At 49.1% G+C, this 20,625-nt stretch overlaps 1 pseudogene; it reads right to left on the bottom strand.

Moving 5' to 3' along the window:
• Positions 1 to 20,625, bottom strand: part of LOC129047051 (zinc finger protein 135-like) — a 208,199-nt pseudogene that overhangs the window by 111,041 nt on the left and 76,533 nt on the right.

Genomic DNA, 20,625 nt, shown 5'->3' with positions numbered 1-20,625 from the left:
GCAGCCCCCAGTGAGGCCATCCCTGCCCAGAGACCGTGGGGGAATGAGCAGACAAGGAGAGCGTCCCTGGGGCTGGGGCAGCACAACTCAGAGGCACCAGCGGCTCCAGCTGGGCATTGGAGTGTGCAATGTGGCTGGGAAAGCCCTGCCTGGGCTGGGCCAAGCAGGACACACAAGCCCTGACCCCCATCCACTAAACAACTCTCTCAAGGAGACATTTAAAAGGAATTACAATTGTTTCTGTACCCTGAGTTGGACACACTGGAGAAATACTGACAGGAAAACCGCAAGAGCTCAAAACAACCAAGCAGCCTTTACTGGCAACTTTAGAAAATCAAAGAAATTTTCACAAAAGGTTTAATAGGACATTCAATCAAGAAAACAACACTTCTCAAAGCATTAATTTGACCCATTCAACTTTACAAACTCTAAGCCTGTTCAATTTCAGGTTAATCAAAATTTGCAAGAGGACAAAAATAGAAGGATCTTTCTTTCTCTTTCTCAGAGAGAGAGAGAAAGAAAAATAAGATACAGAGGAGCACACACAGAGCTTGCAACTCCTGGATTCCAGCAGTGTTCAGATGGAAATTCCAAGAGGAGGTAGGGTCAAGATGTGTGCTTGCCTTGTGGTCAGCCTTCAATACCCCTTGGTCTCCCTGGGCCCTTCCCCCAGGTGGGGCTTGGGCTCATTTGGTCCCTCAGGAGCTGGGCTGGGGGCTGCAGAGGTGGCTGTGGAGCATTGCCTGTGCTGTGCCAGGGACTGGCAGCCACTGCTGGGCTGGGATAGAGGCTCTGGGGGGATTGGGGCTCCAGGTCAGGGCAGGGCTGGGCTTCCAGGGCAGGGCAAGGCTGGACCTGCCCCTTCCTCCCCCACACACAGAATGTTTCCAGACAACAGTCTCCTCCAGTCTGTCAAAATAGGGAAGGTTGGAGGTGAAATCCCAATTCTGGCCATGGGCAACATGTTGAGAAGGACAGTTCTTTTTCATGCGAAGGAAAACATGGAGCCCCCGTGTTTGGAAGAGAGGTGAGAACCTCACTAGGCCAAGGCTAGCCAGACTTGTCAGGAATGGCAGATTTTGTCTGAGAGCCGTCTTTGGTTTTAGGGAGTTTTATAGATGGAATCCCAATCTTGGTAATGGTCACCTGGAGAAGCAGGACAGTTCTTTCCCATAGGAAGGAAAGCATGGAGCCTTCCCCAGTTTTTTGGGGACAGATGGGAGGTGACCCTTGTGAAACCACTGCAAGACAGACTTGTCCTGGCAATATTCCTATGGGAACAATCACTGGATATAGGGAAATTTGGAGGTGAAATCCCAGTTCTGGCCATGGGTACCTGGAGATGAAGGTCTTTTCCATAGGAAGGAAAGCACAGAGGCCCATTGTTTTATTAGCAGAAGAGAAGAGACCCTAAACATGCCAAGGTCAGCTGGACCAGTCAGGTGTCCCCTGGGAGGCCAAGCCAGACCTGTTCTGCATTCCCTTTGCTTTATGGGGCCCTGCAGTGTCACAATGGCCTCTAGGTTCCATAAGGCCGCACAGTGTCACAATGGTCTCAAAAATTCCATGAGGCCTTGCAGTATCACAATGGTTTCCGTGGTTCCCCAGCCCCCACAATGTCATGTAACTCCTCTGTTCCATGAGCCCTGCAATGTCACAATGGACCTTTGGACCCTGGGGGTTTGCAGTGTCACAATGGTCTCCTTTGGCTCCACAGTGTCACAATGGACCCCTGATGACATCAGGCCCTTCAATGTCACAATGGGCCTTTGGTTCCATGGAGCCCTGCAGTGTCACAAAGGCCTCTTGGTTTCACAAGGCCCCAGAGTATCACAATGGTCCTCTTGGTTCTGTGTCCCAATACTTTGCTTATTCCATTAACCCACATGTCATCACAATGGTCTCCATGATCCCATGAGTCCCCTCACTGTAACAATGGTCTCCGTGGTTCCATGGTGCCCCTCAGTGTCACAATGGCCCCTTGGTTCCATGAGGCCATGAAGTGTCTTAATGGTGTCTCCATGGTTCCATGAGGTCCTGCAATGTCACAATGGACCTTTGGCTTCATGGGGTCTCGCAATGTCACAATGGCTTCTTGTTTCCATGACAGCTCCAAGTGTCATAATGGCCTCCACAGTTTCAGGAGGCCCTACAGTGTCACAATGGACCCTTGGTTGTCCTTGGGCCTCTCAGTGTCACAATGATCCCTGCATTCCATGGAGCCACACATTGTCAGTATGGTCCCCTTGGTTCCATGAGGCCCAGCAATGTCACAGTGCTCTCCATGATTCCATGGTGCCCCACAGTGACACAATGCTCCCTTGGTCTCACAGGGCCCCACAGTGTCACAATGCTCCCTTGGTCTCACAGGGCCCCACAGTGTCACAATGCTCCCTTGGTTCCATGGGCCCTGTGCTGCTGCATTCCCCCCTCCCCTTCTCAGGTCGCCCTGCCAGCTGAGAAATGCTCCTTGGGGCTCGGCCTTGGCCAACAGCCCCTGGGCTCAGCTCCTCTGCAGCTCATCACAAACACTGTCTGCTCCAGGCACTGCTGCTGCCCAACCAGCTCCTGCTTTCTGGAGGAGCAGCCCTGGGAACTGCTTTTGTTCCCTCGGTGGCACAACATCCCTGTTCTCACACTGCCAAAGAAAGCTGTTGATGCCAAGTGCAGCCAGGATGAGCCATTTCTGGGACTGAAACCCTTCTCTTGGGGCCCTGCAAACAGCGCTCCAAAAGGAGCCATTGGAGCTCTCCTGGGCCAGCGACTCCCTCTGAGCGGGGCCTCTCCCAGCCGGGAACTCTCCCGTTTGCTGCACTCGGGGATCCCCAACAACCACGGAGCCTGGGCCGATCCCCCCACTCCTCCAGGCTCAAGCCTTCACCCGCTGGGGAGATGCCAAAGGATCCACAGGGAGCATTTCCTGCCCTCAGGGGAATTTCTCCCAGGTGCCTTGCACTGACTCTTTGTGTCTGTGTGCACACAGGAGTGCCTGTGCCGGGGAAATGTGGCAGAAATTCTGCTCTCTGAGGGGTTTGAGTGCCTTGGATAGCTGAGTTAGTCAGGCCTGTAAGTGACGTTAATTCATGAGGTGTAGGCAAAGTTAAATGGTGCTAAGAGTTTTTCCTTTGCTAAGCTGTTATGTTTAATAAAAGTTATTGGCTAAGTAAAATATTGTTAAGTGATATTCCACCGTTAAATTGCTAAGTTATAGGTTGTACATTAGGTTAAATAGTGTTAAGTGCGGTTCTTTTGCTAAATTGTCAAGTTGAAGGTATCAGTTAAGGTTAAGGTATAAGTTAAGTCCTATTTAGTTTGAGCTCTGTTAAGCTTTTAGGCCATAATCCTTTTATCCTTGCCCTCATTGTCCTTTTGTCACACATACACAGGGACAGTTCTCAGCTCATTTCTTGTTTGATTGTCTGGATTTTCTTTGGTTTTGTTGTTGCTTTGTCTCCTTGGTGTGCCTGAAGTGTCCAGTCAGGAGCAGAGTGACTCTTGCCAAGGAACTTTGTGCTGCTGTCCCTTAATATTAAATCTGGTTTTTGCTGCTCCCTTGCTGGGGATTTTTTCAGCACTCTCAAGGCCTCGTTGGTACCAGGGTGAAGGAGCCCTGGCCCAGGCTCTGGCCCTGGGGGACACGGGGACGCTGCCGGGGGGTCCCTGTCCCCCCGTGCCACCCCCAGGGGCCCGGCCCCCCGGCCCCGTGTCAGGCTCTGAGGTCGATCTCGTGGAACATCCTCTGGGGGAGGCTGTGGCGCCGGGGCGGTGGGACCCGGGGGGACAGGGGACCCCGTTGTGCACGAGCAGGGTTGGACTGCTCTGGGGGGAACTGTGAGGGGGGCCGGGGCAGAGTGACCTCCCCAGTGACCTCACACAGCCCCTGTGATGTCACACAGCCCCTGTGATGTTACACAGCTGCTCTGTGATGTCACAGAAGACTCTGATGTCAGAGTCACACTGCGATGTCACAGTTTGTTCTGTGATGTCACAGGCTGCTCTATGATATTACACAGCCACTGAGTGATGTCACAACCCACTCCCTCATGTCACAGAGCCACCATCTATGACGGCACGATCTGCTCTATGGCCTCACACTATGATGTCATAGACAGATGTGTGATGTCACAATCCCCTCAGTGATGTCACGAAACCCTCTCTGTGATGTCATACTGACACTCTGTGATGTCACAGCACACACTTTGACCTCACAGCCAGCTCTATGATGTCATACAGCCATGCCTTGATGTTACAGCATGCTCTGTGATGTCACAGAATCCCCTCTATGATGCTGTAGCTGCTCAGTGACCTCACACGAAGAACTCTGTGATGTCATAGCCCAATCTGTGACCTCACACAGCCCACTCTGTGTTGTCACACAGCCCCTTGCTGACATCACAGCTGCTCTGTGCCTCCATGACACAGCCACAGAGGAGCTGCTGTGACACAGCCCCCTCTGGGACATGCCACAGCCCCTGCCAGTGCTGAGCCCCTGGGAGCTCTGTCTGTGCCCTGCTGCTGTCCCTGAGGGGCCCTGGCAGTGGCCCAGCCCTGCTGGGCTGTGCACAGGAGCTGCTCCTGGCCAGAGCTGTCTCTCTGCAACTCTGCTGCCCTTGCCAGGAGCTGCCTCTGGGCCAGGAGCCCGGCCCAGCTCAGCAGCACAGACACAGCACAAGGACTGTAATGACCCTCTGGGGCTTTGATGCTCTTTGCATCAGACACAGTCCCTCAGAGTGCGCTCAAAAAACTTCTCAGGGACTCAAAAAGAGGGTGAAACACTGAAGTTTCTCATACTTTAAATAGATTCTTCTGAGGGACAGGACTGAGAAAGTGTCCCCAGGTTCCAGGTAGAGCAGAACACTGGTGGCAGTGATGACAGGTGGGGACAAGCAAGGCAAAGGTGTCTCTGGTGCTGAGCAAACCTGCGCCTCTGTCCCTGCAGGCTGTGGGCATCTCCCGGCTGCCCCACCTGGCTGGGCCCTTCCTTTGCTGACAGCTCTGCCTCCTGCCTGCCTCTGCCTGCCCACACAAAGCCTTGGGCTTCTCCAGGCTCCTGCTGGGGGACGTGCTGCACCACAGCCCTGCCCTGGCAGGGAAATTCCTTTCTCCTGATGTCCACTCTGGGCCTCCCCAGCGGCCCTTGATGCTATTATGTCTTCTTCAGGCTCATTCCCACTAGGAAGAAAAGCTCCAGCCTCTCTGAAACCACCCTTCCATCCCTCCCAGGCTACGCCTGTTCTGTCCTCAGTCTCCACACCACTGACCCCAGAGCCCTCAGCCTCTCCCTGCTGGTTTTGTGATGAGGCCTCCAAACCCCATCTTGGGAGATTTTTTACTCCTCTCCAAGGTCTGTGAAAATGGAAAAATAGAGATCAAAGTTATTTTCTCTCAAATCTTGAAGTGACAAAACAAGGGTCTATATCTCTAAGCTAAATGAGGGAAGATTTACATTTTTTAGAACAGGAAATATTTTGCAATTATGAAAGTGACATGAAACTGCAACTGTATTTCCAGAGAAGTGGATTGCCCATCCCAGGAATGGTCCAAGATCAGGAGCTTTGTGCAACCTGACCCAGTGAAACCCTCTCATCTCCAGTGACAGAATTCCTGTCGTGTGGGTTCTCTGATGTGCTGGGTGCCCACACAACGCTTCTGGCCAGAATGTCTGCTGAGGGCAGCCAGGCTGCTGCAGGGGCAGTGACCTCACAGCCATCACCATGGCAGCCCTGTCCCCTGGGCCTGGCTCTGCCCTTTCCTCTGGCCCTGCCTTGGCTCTGCTGGCATGAAGAGTTTTGTCATTGATATCTTGTCCCCAAGGTGCTGGGGCCAATGGCTTCCCAGTCAGGCTCCTGGAGCAGAAGTGGCTTTTCAGAGGCCAGCCAGGAATGAGCCCTGAGGCAGCAGCTCTGCAGTGGTGGCCACCAGGCCGGACTGCCAAGGGAGGCTTCTGGCCATGGCATGCAAGCAGCTGCTGCTGCCAAGGTGCCTTTGGTGCCTCAGGCTCTCCCTGGCACAGCTCCCAGCACGGCACTCTGCCCTTGTGCCCGAGGCCTTCCCTGTGCTGGGGCAGGCCTGGGGCTTTTCCTGCAGCGGGACCTGCCCTGCTGATGGCACAGGAAAGGCAGTTCCTGCTGGAGCAGGAGGCTCTGCCTGCAATGGGCTCCAAAGACTACAGCAAGGCGCCCTGTTGCTTCCTAGAGCACTATATTCCAATAATTGTTATAGCTCCTGAACTGTGGAGTAAATAACTCTGGTTAAGATCTTTCTGTTTGATCATGATCAGACGCAATCAGAGCTTTATTTATACTAATTTATCTGGTATTCCATCGTTAATCCTGTGGGTCAAATTGTGCTTAAGTTGAATTTCACCTGTTCAATCTTTTACACCTTTGAAAAATTCTAGGTCTGGGAATGGATCCAGCCGCTCCCAGTCTCCTCTCTTGGAAGGAATTTTAAGAGTCTAGGGGCCCTGCAGGAGTTTGAGGATCCATGGTGGCTGTTGGGTGTCATTTCTCCATCTCATGACTCAGAAGGTGTTTCTCCAATAAAGAAAAAAAGCTTTTGCCTGAAGCTCCCACTGTGCCCATGACAGGAACTCCTGTGAGTGTCTGGGCCATCCTGGCTCTTTGGCAGCCTGGGGACTCCTGGGATGTCACCATGGAGCCCCCGTGAGTGCCTGTGACAGATGGGTGCCTTTGCAGCCCAAGGTGCCCTGGGATGTCACCATGGAATGGCTGTGACTGCCTCTGACCACAGGGCTCTTTACCATCCCCAGAAAGCCCTGGGAGGTCTCCATGGAGCCCCTTTCTCTGCCTGTGACATTCCAGCTCTGGAACAGCCTGGAGACTCTTGAAAAGATCCCATGGAACCCCTGTGAGGGCCTGTGACAAATCTGATCCTTAGCAGGCAACCATCACCAGGAGCCTGTGGCTATGGTCTGTTTCCATGGCAACCACCACCAGGCCCTGTTGCTGTGGTGTGTTTCCATGGCAACCATCCCCAGCCCCTTGTTGCTTTGCTCAGTCCCTTGGCAGCTCCATGGAGACCCCATGCCAGGGGTGGTTGCCATGGACACCAGCTCAGGCCTGCAGCCAGAGCCCGTTGCCATGGCAACCATTGGCAGCCCCATCCCCTGGCTCATGGGATCCCAGAAGCACAGAGTTCGCTGAGCTGGGAGGGACCCATCAGGATCCTCCAGTCCAACTGCTGGCCCTGCACAGGACACCCCAACAATGCCAGCCTGGGCCTGGCAGCGCTGGCCAAACGCTGCTGCAGCTCAGAGAGCCCTGGAGCTGGGACCCTGCCCTGGGGAGCCTGGCCAGAGCCCCAGCAGCCTCGGGGCAAAAACCTTTTCCTGACATCCAACCTGAGCCTGCCCTGACTCAGCTGCAGCCGTTCCCTCCACTCCTGTCCCTGGGCACCAGAGGGAAGAGGTTCCCACAGCCCCAGCCAGGGACCCGCTCCCAAGGCTGCTGCCATGGCCACCAGGGCTGGCACCAGCTGGGATGCTCGGTTTCCATGGGCCAGGCTTCAGGAATGGGATTCCCCAATTTCCTGCTCCCGCTAAAACCGTGCTGCCCTCGCTGCCCTCCCACCTCCCATGGAAAGCACAAAAGGCAAAGATCCCGGGCTGGGGTAAGAACAGATTATTGGGAACAGCAACGAGATAAGGAACAAATGGAACAGAAACAATATTGATAAGAGAAGGGATAAGTAAAACTATTTACAGGGAAAACATCAACATGAACAACTGGCTCTTCCTGGCAATGTATTTCCTCATGTCTGGAAAGGACACCTTTCTCCTCAGGGAGGGAAAGAGAGAGTTCCTTTCCTGCCCCTGGCAATGACCTGAGGTGGGAGTGAATGTAATGACACAGCCATGGCCAGACCCTCATGTTCTCCCATCCCACATCATGTCATTGGTAGGGGCAACAAAATGTACAGGTGTCTTCCCAGCATGGATCACAGGGAACATGGATCACCAGGGCTCTTCCCAATGTGGCTTCTCCCATGGGGGATGAAGCTGGAGCGGTGCATGAAGCTGTTCCTGCAATCGAGGCATTTGCAGGGCTTTCCTTACTGGTGGCTCCGTTGGTGTCTGGTCAAGTGAGAGCTGCTAGTGAAGCTCTTCCCACACTGGGAACACTCGTAGGGCCTCTCCCCAGTGTGGATGCGCCGGTGGGTGATGAGGTGGGATTTCAGCTTGAAGCCTTTCCCGCAGTCAGAGCAGCAGAAGGGCCTCTCCTCTGAGTGAATCCGTTCATGCAGGTGGAGACTGGAGCTGGTCTGAAACCTCTTCCCACAACTGGGACACTCGTAGGGCCTCTCCCCAGTGTGGATACGTTGGTGGATGATGAGGGCAGAGCTGCAGCTTAAGCCCTTCCCACACTCCCGACATTCGTAGGGCCATTCCCCAGTATGGATCATCTGGTGGCTGATCAGGGTGCTGCTCTGCCTGAAGCTCTTCCCACACTCCAAGCACCTGTGGGGCTTCTCCCCATTGTGAAGCTGCCCATGGACCACCAGCACTGAGCTCTGGCTGAAGCTCTGTCCACCTTCCTGACTCAGGGTGGGTCTTTCCTCCTCAGGGTTGATGCCGATTTTTGCCCCAAAAGGCGAGAAATTACTGCTTAAGAGACTCAGTCAAATAAGCAGGAGGTATTTTATTACGACGTCGGAGAAATCCTAAAATGGGATTTCTGAATCTTTACAGCAAAAGCGTACCTTTTTATACAGTTTTAGGTTTGGGATTACATCATATTCATGCATATACATATGGGGAGTGGTGTAGGCGGAGCGTGGGCGGGGACTTCTCTTTTGAGGATCTTCTCAGGGGTCGTTCCGGTCGGCCTTCATCAGCTTCAAGGAGTCTTCCTCTTTAAACTTTTGAACCTCTCCCCAAATTTGGTCAATTCCCGGTGTAGTTGGCTTAGTCTCCAGGCCTTGGCAAGGGTCTCAGGGTCAATTTGACATGTTGGCCCTAAACGTGCTTTACCCAGCAGTTCTTCTTGGCTCTGAAATGCACTGAACTTATCACTGTCTGTCCTTATCTCTTCCCTGTCATTGTGTTCCATACCTTACCCAATTTATTGCTCTATGTGGTTTCCTAACATTGAATATTTCCCATAACTGCTTTATATTCTATGCTTTAACCCATCATCTCTTGAAAGTAACTGTTTTAGGGGCTTCATTTCCCTCCTTTTCTTATAACTTACGAATTCTTTCGTCAAGTTCTAATCTTTCGGGGCGTTGATACGCCCGCACCATCGCCCAAATCATTTGGATCTTACTCATCAAGGATTTTAGCCTCCACCACAAGCATAGGTTCATAAAAGTCAGTATAAACATTGCTATAGTTAAAATTAGTATCGGGTGTACCAGGTAATGAAAGACCTGTGTTGCTGTTGGGGAAAATCTTGTGAAAACGTCCCACCAGTGATGTTGGCCTACTTGTTCTACTTCAGTCAGGATGTTTTTTATTCTTTCTGAGTTGTGCTCCACCTGTAGGACCATGCACTTAACTGTTTGGTTCACTTTTTACACCAGTCTTCTTACTTCTGGATGCACGAGCATCGCCTTAAGAACCTCAACATCCATACTTATCTGTAATTTTGGCAACTCATGATACAGGTCGTAGTCTGCATTAATTAGCTGCTGGGTGGTTACAGGAGCGGTATCTTGGTAAAATTACATACACAAAAGTTAGTATTGTTAGTTTCTTCTTGGCAACTATCTACAGTTACGTTACTGCAAGCTGTTCTGACGCAGGTGCATCCATTCCCTACATAATAAACCTGTGACCGTACTCTATTGTGTGGAAGCATTTCAAAAGTGCATACACTATTTTCAGCATCTAAGCATAAATCTTCTGTTCATCTGACCTTTTTACTACCTGGGGCCCGATAAAGGTTAAGTTATGCACCTTTCTACATTCCATTGGTGGAGTAATTTCTTGGGGCAAGTCTAAATTTAGATATAAGGAGATCACGTCTTCCGGTGATGCCACTTCGTATCTGGTAACACGTCTGGGGAAACAAGTACTCTGTTCCAGCGTTTTCGACTCCCTTTCACATGCGAACATCATCGACTGATCTAATTTAAATGCTATTTCACACTGTGCTTTCCCTTCCTCGGGACTGCTAGATGCTACGATCTTTCCCACAGGAAAGAGGAGAGGGTGAGGGTCAAAGGTTATAATAGGGCCCCTTCATCTCTGACTCCGGGTGAATACACTGGTGTGCATTGGACCATGGGTCTATTGGGGCAGAGTTTCGAGGAAAAACTACATTCTGCCCGAATTGTATGGATGTTAGAAAAATAACTATCATAAGTATGGTTTCCTCCAATAATCTTCCTACCATTTGTATTTTCTTAGTGTGGGTGGTGCTGGATTCTGACGTCTATATTGCCTAAAATAAATTTGGTTAACTCGTGTAATAACCTTTTCTAATTCTGAGTCTAAATCTCTCTGTTTCTTAAATGGTCCTATTTGTTCAATTGTAAGAGAATGTTTTGGAACAGATGCATGACATCGGGCTGTTAATACTTTAGAGCAACTAAGCTTTAAACACTTTTGAAACCAGCGTTGCGCTTTCCAAAAACACCACCCTAATACCACTTGTTCAGGGGCCTCATATAATTCTCTGGCATCTAAAATAGACTTATTAGCAAACTTTTCCAAAGCTAAATAAGGATCATCATCTCTTATTTCTTTGGAAATACATTCATAACATTGAAGATCTTCTAAATTGCTTTGCACATTCCAAAATCTCTTATCACACTCGCCACAAAGAAAACCAATCTATCCAACACAATTCTTTTTACCACAGCAGTAACACGGTTGGTCGTAGATGGGTTCCTGTGGGTCCGGCCCCTGATGACTGTATGTTTCAATCCACGTTGTCCACGATAGCGGTGCGCTGTCTAGTGCAGCTCTAGCTTCAGTATTAAACTCTGCTATGGGAAATAAAAGTTTCGGTAAGGTTAATGTCAGTTTGTGCTGGGTTCTCTCATGATCCCGAGGGGTCAGCTGATTCAGAAGGCTCTACATCCAAGGCAGGTCTTATCCATTTATCTGGGATCCAAAGAGAACTTGGCTGGCATTCATATGGAACCCCAAGGGTCTGATGATCAGGATAGTAGGGGTCTGGAGTGGAATCCGGGTCACGGTGTCTACTCCTCTTGTTTACTCCCCGGTGCTTTCTTGACCCGTGAGTAATGGATCCACGTAGGTCGCTCTTTGATTCGAACCGCGGTGAAGGTGGTCAGCAGCACTTGGAAAGGTCCCTCCCACTTTTCTTGTAGGGGTTTTCTTAAAAGATTCTTAACATACACTCAATCACCGGGATTAAAAGGATGCAACTTACAGTTAGGTTGTTTAGGTTGGTGGTCAATCACCACCGCAGCATTCTTGTCAAATTGCTTCTCCACCATAATCATATAGTCATAAATATACTGATTACCTATTTGATCTACAGCGTCCCCATTTACAGTTTGCATAGCATAAGGTCTGCCGTACAGAATTTCAAATGGGCTTAGCCTTTCTTTCGATCTTGGCTTGACTCTCAGTCTAAGCAGAGCAATAGGCAAAGCTTGATACCAATGCAAATTAGTCTCCTGGCATATTTTGGCAATTTGCTGCTTAATAAGATGGTTCATCTTTTCTACCTGGCCGCTGGCCTGTGGGCGATAGGGCGTGTGTAATTGCCATTTGATTTGTAGTGCTTTGCTTATTGCCCTTACCACTTTTGCACAGAAATGTGTATCCCTATCCGAAGAAATGCTCTTCGGTACCCCAAACCGTGGAATGATTTCATTCAACAGTACTTTGGTCACTTCTCTTTCTTTATTTGTTCTGCAAGGGAATGCTTCAGGCCACCCAGAAAATGTATCAGTTAATACCAGCAAATATCGAAACCCTCCTTTTCTTGGGAGCTCAGAAAAATCAATTTGCCACACTTCACCTGGGAATCTACTTCGATTTATGGCCCCTGGATGTATCTTAGTTCTTGTATTCGGGTTGTTCTTCAGGCACTTCTCACACTGGGATGTGACATGTTTTACAGTGGTGAACAATTTTGGTCCTGCTATCCGAGCCTGCAAATACTGGTATAGCGGGTCCAAACTCCAATGGGCTTTCTCGTGTTCTGCTTTCACAAACTGCCACATCGTATTCCCTGGTATTATTAACTGTCCCGTTTCCAATTGACCCCAACTATTCTTTAACATTTTACCTTTATTTCTCTGAATCCACCTGTGATCTGACTCTTGATACTCTGGCCGAAAATTTGTGTCTAACTCACCTGGTACTAGAGCTGCTACTTTTATTTCTTCAGTTCTTGCAGCAGCTAATTTAGCCTCTGCGTCTGCTCTTCTATTCTCTATCTCCGGGATAGTGTCCCCCTTTAAATGTCTCTTACAATGCATTATGGCCACCTGTGCTGGGAGCTGGACTGCTTCCAGCAGTCGCAGGACCTCTTTTGCGTGTTTGACTGTTTTTCCTTGAGCAGTTAACAGTCCCCTTTCTTTCCAGATGGCCCCATGAGCATGTATGACGGAAAAGGCATACTTAGAGTCTGTCCATATGTTGATCTGCATGTTCTCTGCCAATTCCAGGGCTCGAATCAGAGCTATCAGTTCTGCCTTCTGGGCTGAAGTCCCTGCGGGTAAAGGGTTCGACTCAATTACCTCTTCTGCGGTGGTAATTGCATAGCCGGCCATTCTCACTCCCTGCCTCACGAAGCTGCTTCCATCCGTGAACCAGTCGTCTGCATCTTCGAATGGTTCTTCTTTGAGGTCCGGGCAGCTAGAGTAGACGGCCTCAATTGTTTCCAGGCAGTCGTGTTGATCGGCTCTGCTGGGGCTCTCCCTTCTAGGAATAAAGCTGGGTTCACAATGTTAGTGACCTGAATAGTCACGTCATCTGACTCAGCCAAAATGGCCTGGTATTTTAAAAATCTGGAAGGTGACAGCCAGTGGTTACTTTTCTGCTCTAACACAGCTGAGACGGTGTGAGACACCAGCACCGTTACCTTTTGGCCCAGCGTGAGTTTCTTGGTCTCTTTTATATTAATGATTACTGCGGCCACTGCTCTCAGGCAGCCAGGCCATCCCTTGCTTACTTCATCCAACTGTTTGGAGAAGTAGGCCACAGCTCTCTTAGGTGCCAGGACTCCTAAGGCCATCCCCTGTACAGCGGTTTAGCGAGCATCCTGTACTGGTAGATCCATAGCCGACACCAACTTGTCATCCCCAGAAAGGCACACAGTTCTCTCACCGTCTCTGGTTTAGGCATCTGGCAGATGGCCTCTTTTCTGGCTGCTCCCAGGGATCGCTGTCCTCTGGAGACTTCGCATCCCAGGTACACCACTTCTTTTTGCACCAGCTGCGCTTTCTGTTGGGAGACTCGATATCCACTTAAACCCAGAAAGTTTAACAGGGAAATAGTCCATGCAATGCACTCTTCCTCTATCACTGTTGCTATTAGGAGGTCGTCTACGTACTGTAGGAGAGTGCCATCTCCCAGCGGCCTTTCCCACTGCTCTAACTCTTTGGCTAACTGATTCCCGAAAATCGTGGGGGAGTTACACCATCCTTGGGGCAATACTGTCCACGTAAGTTGGGTCTTTCTTCCTCTATCCACAAATTCCCACTCAAAGGCAAAAATCTTTTGACTCTCAGGAGCTAAAGGAAGGCAGAAGAATGCGTCTTTCAAATCCAATACGGTGAACCGTGTCAAACTATCTTTCAGTTTAGTTAAAAGCGTGTATGGGTTAGCAACTACCGGATGTAATGTCTTGGTTATCTCATTTACTGATTCACATTCTATCAATAATCCTAATTCTAAGAACCTTTTAATTATGGGCTCGATTCCCTTTCTATCCTCTAACTTCAGTGGGTATTGTTTCCTAACCACCGGCCTTGCTCCAGGTATAAGTTCAATAATGATAGGTGTTGCTTGTTTTGATTTCCCAGGTGTATCAGTAGCCCATACTAGTGGGTATACTTCACTTAGGATTCGCCTGATGTTATGATTCTCAGGCTTTGGTTCTACACAGCTGATTGTCAGGCTTAGAGCTGTGATCAGCTGTTCCTCACTTACTTGGAATTCCAATTTGTCTTTGTTGAACTTTATTATAGCTCTCAAATTCTCCAATAGGTTTCTCCCCAATAAGGGCTTTGGCGAATTTGGTAAATACAGGAACTGATGAATTCCCATTTGTTTCCCAATTTTGTATTTGATGGGTTTCAAAAAGTAAGCTTTTTCTGGTTGGCCTGTTGCTCCCACAACTTGCACAAATTCATCACTTTTAGGTACCAATTCCTGATTTAGGACCGAAAAGGTTGCTCCCGTATCAATCAAAAAGTCTAATTCCTTTTCACCTTCCCCTAGCTCCATTTTAACCAGTGGGTCTGCTAGGGAACAGCCCACCGGTCCCCCTCAGTCGTTATCCTGTTGTGTGGCCGTAGTAGTGCCCAATAGTCTCTCCCTTAACTGGGGGCATTCCTGCTTCCAGTGTCCCATTTTCAGGCAGTACGCACACTGGTTTGGCCCCACTCTAGTTGGGTGGGGTTGGAGTCTCCCCCCCCTTCTTGCCGGATTGCCTCTACCTCTTCCCCTGGTTCCAGGTCCCGAGTAACCTGTATTCGGAGCTGCCACGGCTACAGCCACCACTCGAGCTATCTTCCTGTCTTCCTTTTTCTTCTCCTTAATTTCCCTATTATTATACACCTTCCATGCCTCATTTAGCAGTGTCTCCAGGTTTTTATTTGCTGGATGCTCAAGCTTTTGCAATTTCTTCCTGATGTCTGGATTACTTTGTCCCATCATTAATCCTAACAGGTGTTGTTTCCCTTCTTCCGTCGCTGGGTCCAGGGGTGTGTATTGTCTCACGGCTGCCCTAAGTCTATCTAAGAACTCTGATGGGGTCTCATCCTTTCCCTGCCTGATGTCATATAGCATTGACCAATTGATAGCCTTGGGGATCGCGTTACGCAAGCCCATTGCTATCAATAGCAATAGTGCAGTTGCTCCCTGCCTCGCTCTCGCATGTCTCATTACTGTTCTCTTCACCGTATCTCAATTTGGGGACATCACCTCCCGGTGAGTTGCTTTCGTCCCCAGTCTTTGGTGTACTGGTTTCTATTTTACGAGCACTTCTATTCCTGGGTGTGCTACTGTCTCCATACAAGCTTAGTTCGGGGGGGCTACGCATCTCCCCTCGGCTCTCTGCTCCCGGCGGACTGCCTTCCTCTCTCTCAATCTCTAATCTAGGTGGGCTTCCAGCATCTCTGTAGCTTCCCGACCCCTGCAGACTATCCAATCCCTGTGGGCTGCCTTCTCCCCTGTTATCTTCTGACCTTAACGGGCTAGCCTCCCCCCAACTCTTGTCTAACTTATCAGGGCTGCACTCAAACTTAGATTTCCACCATCGTTCCAGTTCTTTTAATGGGGTCGGATCCTCTCGTTCCTCTCCTGGTTTGGGGAGGGCCCCTGGATGGTATTCCCACAGGCTTATTTCACTCTCTTTTCCACTGTCCCTCCTTGTTAGCTTAAGACATCGCTGCCCAATGCTACATGCATCGCAGCAACGTTCTTTAGGTTTTGAGCCTTTCTTATCCTTTTCCAGGGCTAGTACCAGAGGGTCTTGAGGGGCTGCATTAATTCCACACTCCTTTTGCCACTCAGGTTTATTCCTCAGGGTGAAGAACATGTCTGCATACATCACCTCATCCCATTTATTGAGCCGGCGGAGGAAGAGCATTAGTTGTAAAATGGTATTATAATTAATTGTCCCCTCTGGTGGCCATTTCTCACCATCATCCAATTTATACAACGGCCACCACTGCGTGCAGTATTTAAGGAGTGTCTTTTTACTTATATTTCCTCCTGGAATCCCCCCCAAGTCCTTCCAATGCTTCAGAATACATCCTAAGGGGGTTTTCATATTTATATCTTTGCTCGGTTGACTCCCCATTGCTATTTTCTGGGTCGGTGTTTCTTATCTCACTAAGTAAATCTCCTTCCCACAAGCACTATATACCAGTTTATCTTAGCACCTCATTCATACAATATCCAAGCGCTTCGTCCTTTTCTGACCTGGCCTCTCGCGAGGGACAGGAACTGCAGAGCCGGACTCCCACTTGCTTCGCAGCCGGGCTGCGTCTCAGACACACTCTCTCATACACGGTGCCAATTCATTCAAACTGTCCTACCTTTCCGTTCTATCAGAATACACTGCTTTACCGCAAGATGTCGCCGGCAGACCGTAGGATACCGATATTGGTCGGCTCCAGGCCGTCACACACTCGCAAAACTGTAAATCAATAGTACGGTTTTGCCGATAATATCACAACAAATTTCAGACAACATAAAAACCACTAAACTCGTCCCTTTGCAAAAATCTTACAGTCAATACATCAAAGCATACAACAGGGTTAAACAAAGGTATAAAACGTATACACTCCTTCCAAGTTCTTCCAAGGGAGTGGAGAAAATTGGACCGAGTCCCGGGATTTAGTTCAGTTCAGATAAAAACAAAAACTGACCACTCTTTTTAACCCTTAAATCACAGTTTCAAACAAACCAACAAGATCAATACAAGTGCATCAGAGTCTTGCCTCTTTTTTCTTACTCTCCTTATTTTTTTTCTCTTTTTTTTTTTTTTTTTTTTTTCTTTTTCTTTTTTCTTCCAATTACCAAAAGGTACCCACCAAAGGCATCAATTACTGGTTAGCAAAGACACCAATTACCAAAAGGTACCCACCAAAGGCATCAATTACTGGTTAGCAAAGACACCAATTACCAAAAGGTACCCACCAAAGGCATCAATTGCTGGTTAGCAAAGACACCAATTACCAAAAGGTACCCACCAAAGGCATCAATTGCTGGTTAGCAAAGACACCAATTACCAAAAGGTACCCACCAAAGGCATCAATTGCTGGTTAGCAAAGACACCAATTGCCAAAAGGTACCCACCAAAGGCATCAATTGCTGGTTAGCAAAGACACCAATTACCAAAAGGTACCCACCAAAGGCATCAATTACTGGTTAGCAAAGACACCAATTACCAAAAGGTACCCACCAAAGGCATCAATTACTGGTTAGCAAAGACACCAATTACCAAAAGGTACCCACCAAAGGCATCAATTACTGGTTAGCAAAGACACCAATTACCAAAAGGTACCCACCAAAGGCATCAATTACTGGTTAGCAAAGACACCAATTACCAAAAGGTACCCACCAAAGGCATCAATTACTGGTTAGCAAAGACACCAATTACCAAAAGGTACCCACCAAAGGCATCAATTACTGGTTAGCAAAGACACCAATTACCAAAAGGTACCCAAAAATACCAATTAGGGATTCTTTACCAGAGCGTCCTCTGGTTTACCCTCCGGTGGTCACGTCTGACCCCGTGTTCCCATAAAGCGCTTTATCCTAAAACCCATGAACAATGATAAAAAATACCTCTTTAATTTGGAGCAGGAGAAGCAGGAGATGCAGGGAACTCTTCGTCCACCAAAGAGCGCTTGGTCCGAGGGGGAGTCTCTTCTGACAAAAAGTCGTCAGGGGCGCCCAGAGGGTCCCAGCCCCGGACCCAGCGAGGGGACTCCTCAGATCCTGGATCCCCTGCTTCGTCCCATCTGGGTCACCAGAAATGATGCCAATTTTTGCCCCAAAAGGCGAGAAATTACTGCTTAAGAGACTCAGTCAAATAAGCAGGAGGTATTTTATTACGACGTCGGAGAAATCCTAAAATGGGATTTCTGAATCTTTACAGCAAAAGCGTACCTTTTTATACAATTTTAGGTTTGGGATTACATCATATTCATGCATATACATATGGGGAGTGGTGTAGGCGGAGTGTGGGCGGGGACTTCTCTTTTGAGGATCTTCTCAGGGGTCGTTCCGGTCGGCCTTCATCAGCTTCAAGGAGTCTTCCTCTTTAAACTTTTGAACCTCTCCCCAAATTTGGTCAATTCCCGGTGTAGTTGGCTTAGTCTCCAGGCCTTGGCAAGGGTCTCAGGGTCAATTTGACATGTTGGCCCTAAACGTGCTTTACCCAGCAGTTCTTCTTGGCTCTGAAATGCACTGAACTTATCGCTGTCTGTCCTTATCTCTTCCCTGTCATTGTGTTCCATACCTTACCCAATTTATTGCTCTATGTGATTTCCTAACACTGAATATTTCCCATAACTGCTTTATATTCTATGCTTTAACCCATCATCTCTTGAAAGTAACTGTTTTAGGGGCTTCAGGGGCCTCCTGCCCACAGCCCCGGGAGATGTGCCAAGGTTACATTTAAAGGGAGGTGGAAACCCAAAGTAGATAATATTTCACTAACCAAGAAGTGACCCTAAGGGATGAGTACTGGGGGATGGACATTTAGGACAGCGTATGGGGCAGGGCTTGGGGGGCTGAGCCCTGGCCTCTGGCTAATCACTCAACATCCTGGAATGAAGCTTCCAGATGGAGGGGATGGGATGCTGAGTGATTGACAGAGAGCCAGGGTGGGGATTTGGGGAGATCTCAGCAAGGGAAAGGGATTACACAGGTAAAGGGAGGGGGGTACCATCTGGGATTAACCACTTGGGAAAAATGCCAGGATTCAAACCCAAAACTATTACAAAATATTACAAAGTATAAAAACACACTACAACATACCACCTAGATCTGGTGTTTGCTGTGCAAGTGCCCAGATCCAGAAATTTCCCAGAGCTGCCACAGCCCAAGTCCAGCAATTTGCTGGCACAGAAAGCCAAAATCTGGCAATTTCCTGATACCAATACAGGTGCGCAGACCTGGTGTTTGCTGCCACTGCCAGTGCTCAGATCTGGATATTTCTCTGTTCTGGCAGAGCCAAGTCCAGCAATTTTCTGGCAAAGAAAACCAAAATCTGGCAATTCCCTGCTACCATCATTGGCAATGCCAAGATCCGGTGTTTTCTGGCACCACCAGTGCCCAGATGCAGGAATTTCCTGGTGCCGGCACAGCCCGAGTCGAGTAATTTTCTGGCAAAGAAAGCCAAAACCTTGCAAATACCTGGTGCTGGCCCCACCCAGATCTGGTGTTTGCTGGCACTGCCAGTGCTCAGATCCAGCAGTTTCCCAGTGGCAGCACAGCCCAAGTCCAGCAGTTTGCTGGCACAGAAAGACAAAACCCGGCAATTTTCTGGTGTCAGCACCAGCACCACCCAGATCTGCAGTTAGCTGCCACTGCCAGTGCCCAGATCTGGCAATTTCCCTGTGCCACCACAACCCAAATGCAGCAATTGTCTGGCAAAGAAAGCCAAAACCCAGCACTGCCCAGATCTGGTGTGTTGGGATTGGTTTAAAACAAGAGGGAGACCTCGGCTTAAGGCTGTGGGAAAACCCTCTTTAGTTGGGGTCAGCAGGAGCTCCCGGCCATAATCCTCTTGTTCAGTTATGCAGATTGTTACTAGAAAGTTCTGAGTTCTCTTTGCTACCATTGGTTACTTTATACTGCAAAAATTGTAATATTCTTAATCCCTCCTTCCTCTTGGATCCTTCCCTCAGATCCCACCTTAACCCCTCCCCATAAATAAATGGATAAATCTCCCTGCTAGACCCTGGACCCAGGCTTTTTTCTGCTTTCCTCTCTCTACTGTGCACGCCGTCCTGTTTGTTGTGTTTGCCTTCATTAAAGTTCTGTTTCCAGAGCACCAGATGAAAGAAGTCTCTGTCTGTAAAGTGGCCAGAGCTGGTTCTCAGGGAAACCACTGGTCAATGGTCCGGACGAGGACCAGAAGGTTTCACTGGTGTTTGCTGGCACCGCCAGTGCCCACATCTGGAAATTTCCCTATTCTGACACAGCCCAAGTGCAGCAGCAATTTACTGGCACAGAAATCCAAAACCCGGCCACTTTCTGCTACTGGCTCTGGCACCGCCCACATCTTGTGTTTGCTGCGCCAGTGCCCAGATTTGGAAATTTCCCAGTGCCAGCAGAGCCCAAATCCGGCAGATTTCTGTCGCTGGCAACGACACCACCCAGATCTGGTGTTTGCTGGCGGTGCCAGCGCCCAGATCTGAAAACTTCCTGATGCTGGCACAGCCCAAGTCCAGTGATTTGCTGGCACAGAAAGCCAAAAGTTGGAAATTTCCAGGTTCTGGCTCCAGCACCATCCAGATCTGGTGTTTGCTGGGACCGCCAGTGCCCAGATTTGGAAATTTCCCGGTGCCAGCAGAGCCCAGGTCCAGCAATTTGGTTTTAGCTAGCTTAGGCAGAGAAGTTCCTTGGACTGTGACTTCCCTTTTTCTTGGAACTGTTTAAACCTGCTCTGGACTGAAAACCCAGAAAAACACCGGCAGCTCACACCTGTGGCGCACCGAGCTCTGGGACGCTGCATTCCAGCACCAGAGGGACTTAGAAGAGACCGAGTGAGCCAACTACAACCCACAAAAAGGACTTTCTGAATTTGCCATCTCTTCAGCACTGTCAGAGGTTTAATTTAATATTTTTCATTTTTCATGCTTCTGAATACTTTACTTGTTAAATAAACTGGGGTTTTTTCACTTTTTTCGAGGGAAGTCTTTTCCTGAACTAGTAGGGGGAGGGGCTGCTTGAACTTGCTTTCTAGACGGATCCCTTCTGGAGGTTTCCTCCCC

Source organism: Molothrus ater, chromosome 34 (assembly GCF_012460135.2).
Source record: "Molothrus ater isolate BHLD 08-10-18 breed brown headed cowbird chromosome 34, BPBGC_Mater_1.1, whole genome shotgun sequence".
Taxonomy (NCBI): Eukaryota; Metazoa; Chordata; class Aves; order Passeriformes; family Icteridae; genus Molothrus; species Molothrus ater.
This window is presented reverse-complemented; position numbering and strand designations above follow the sequence as displayed.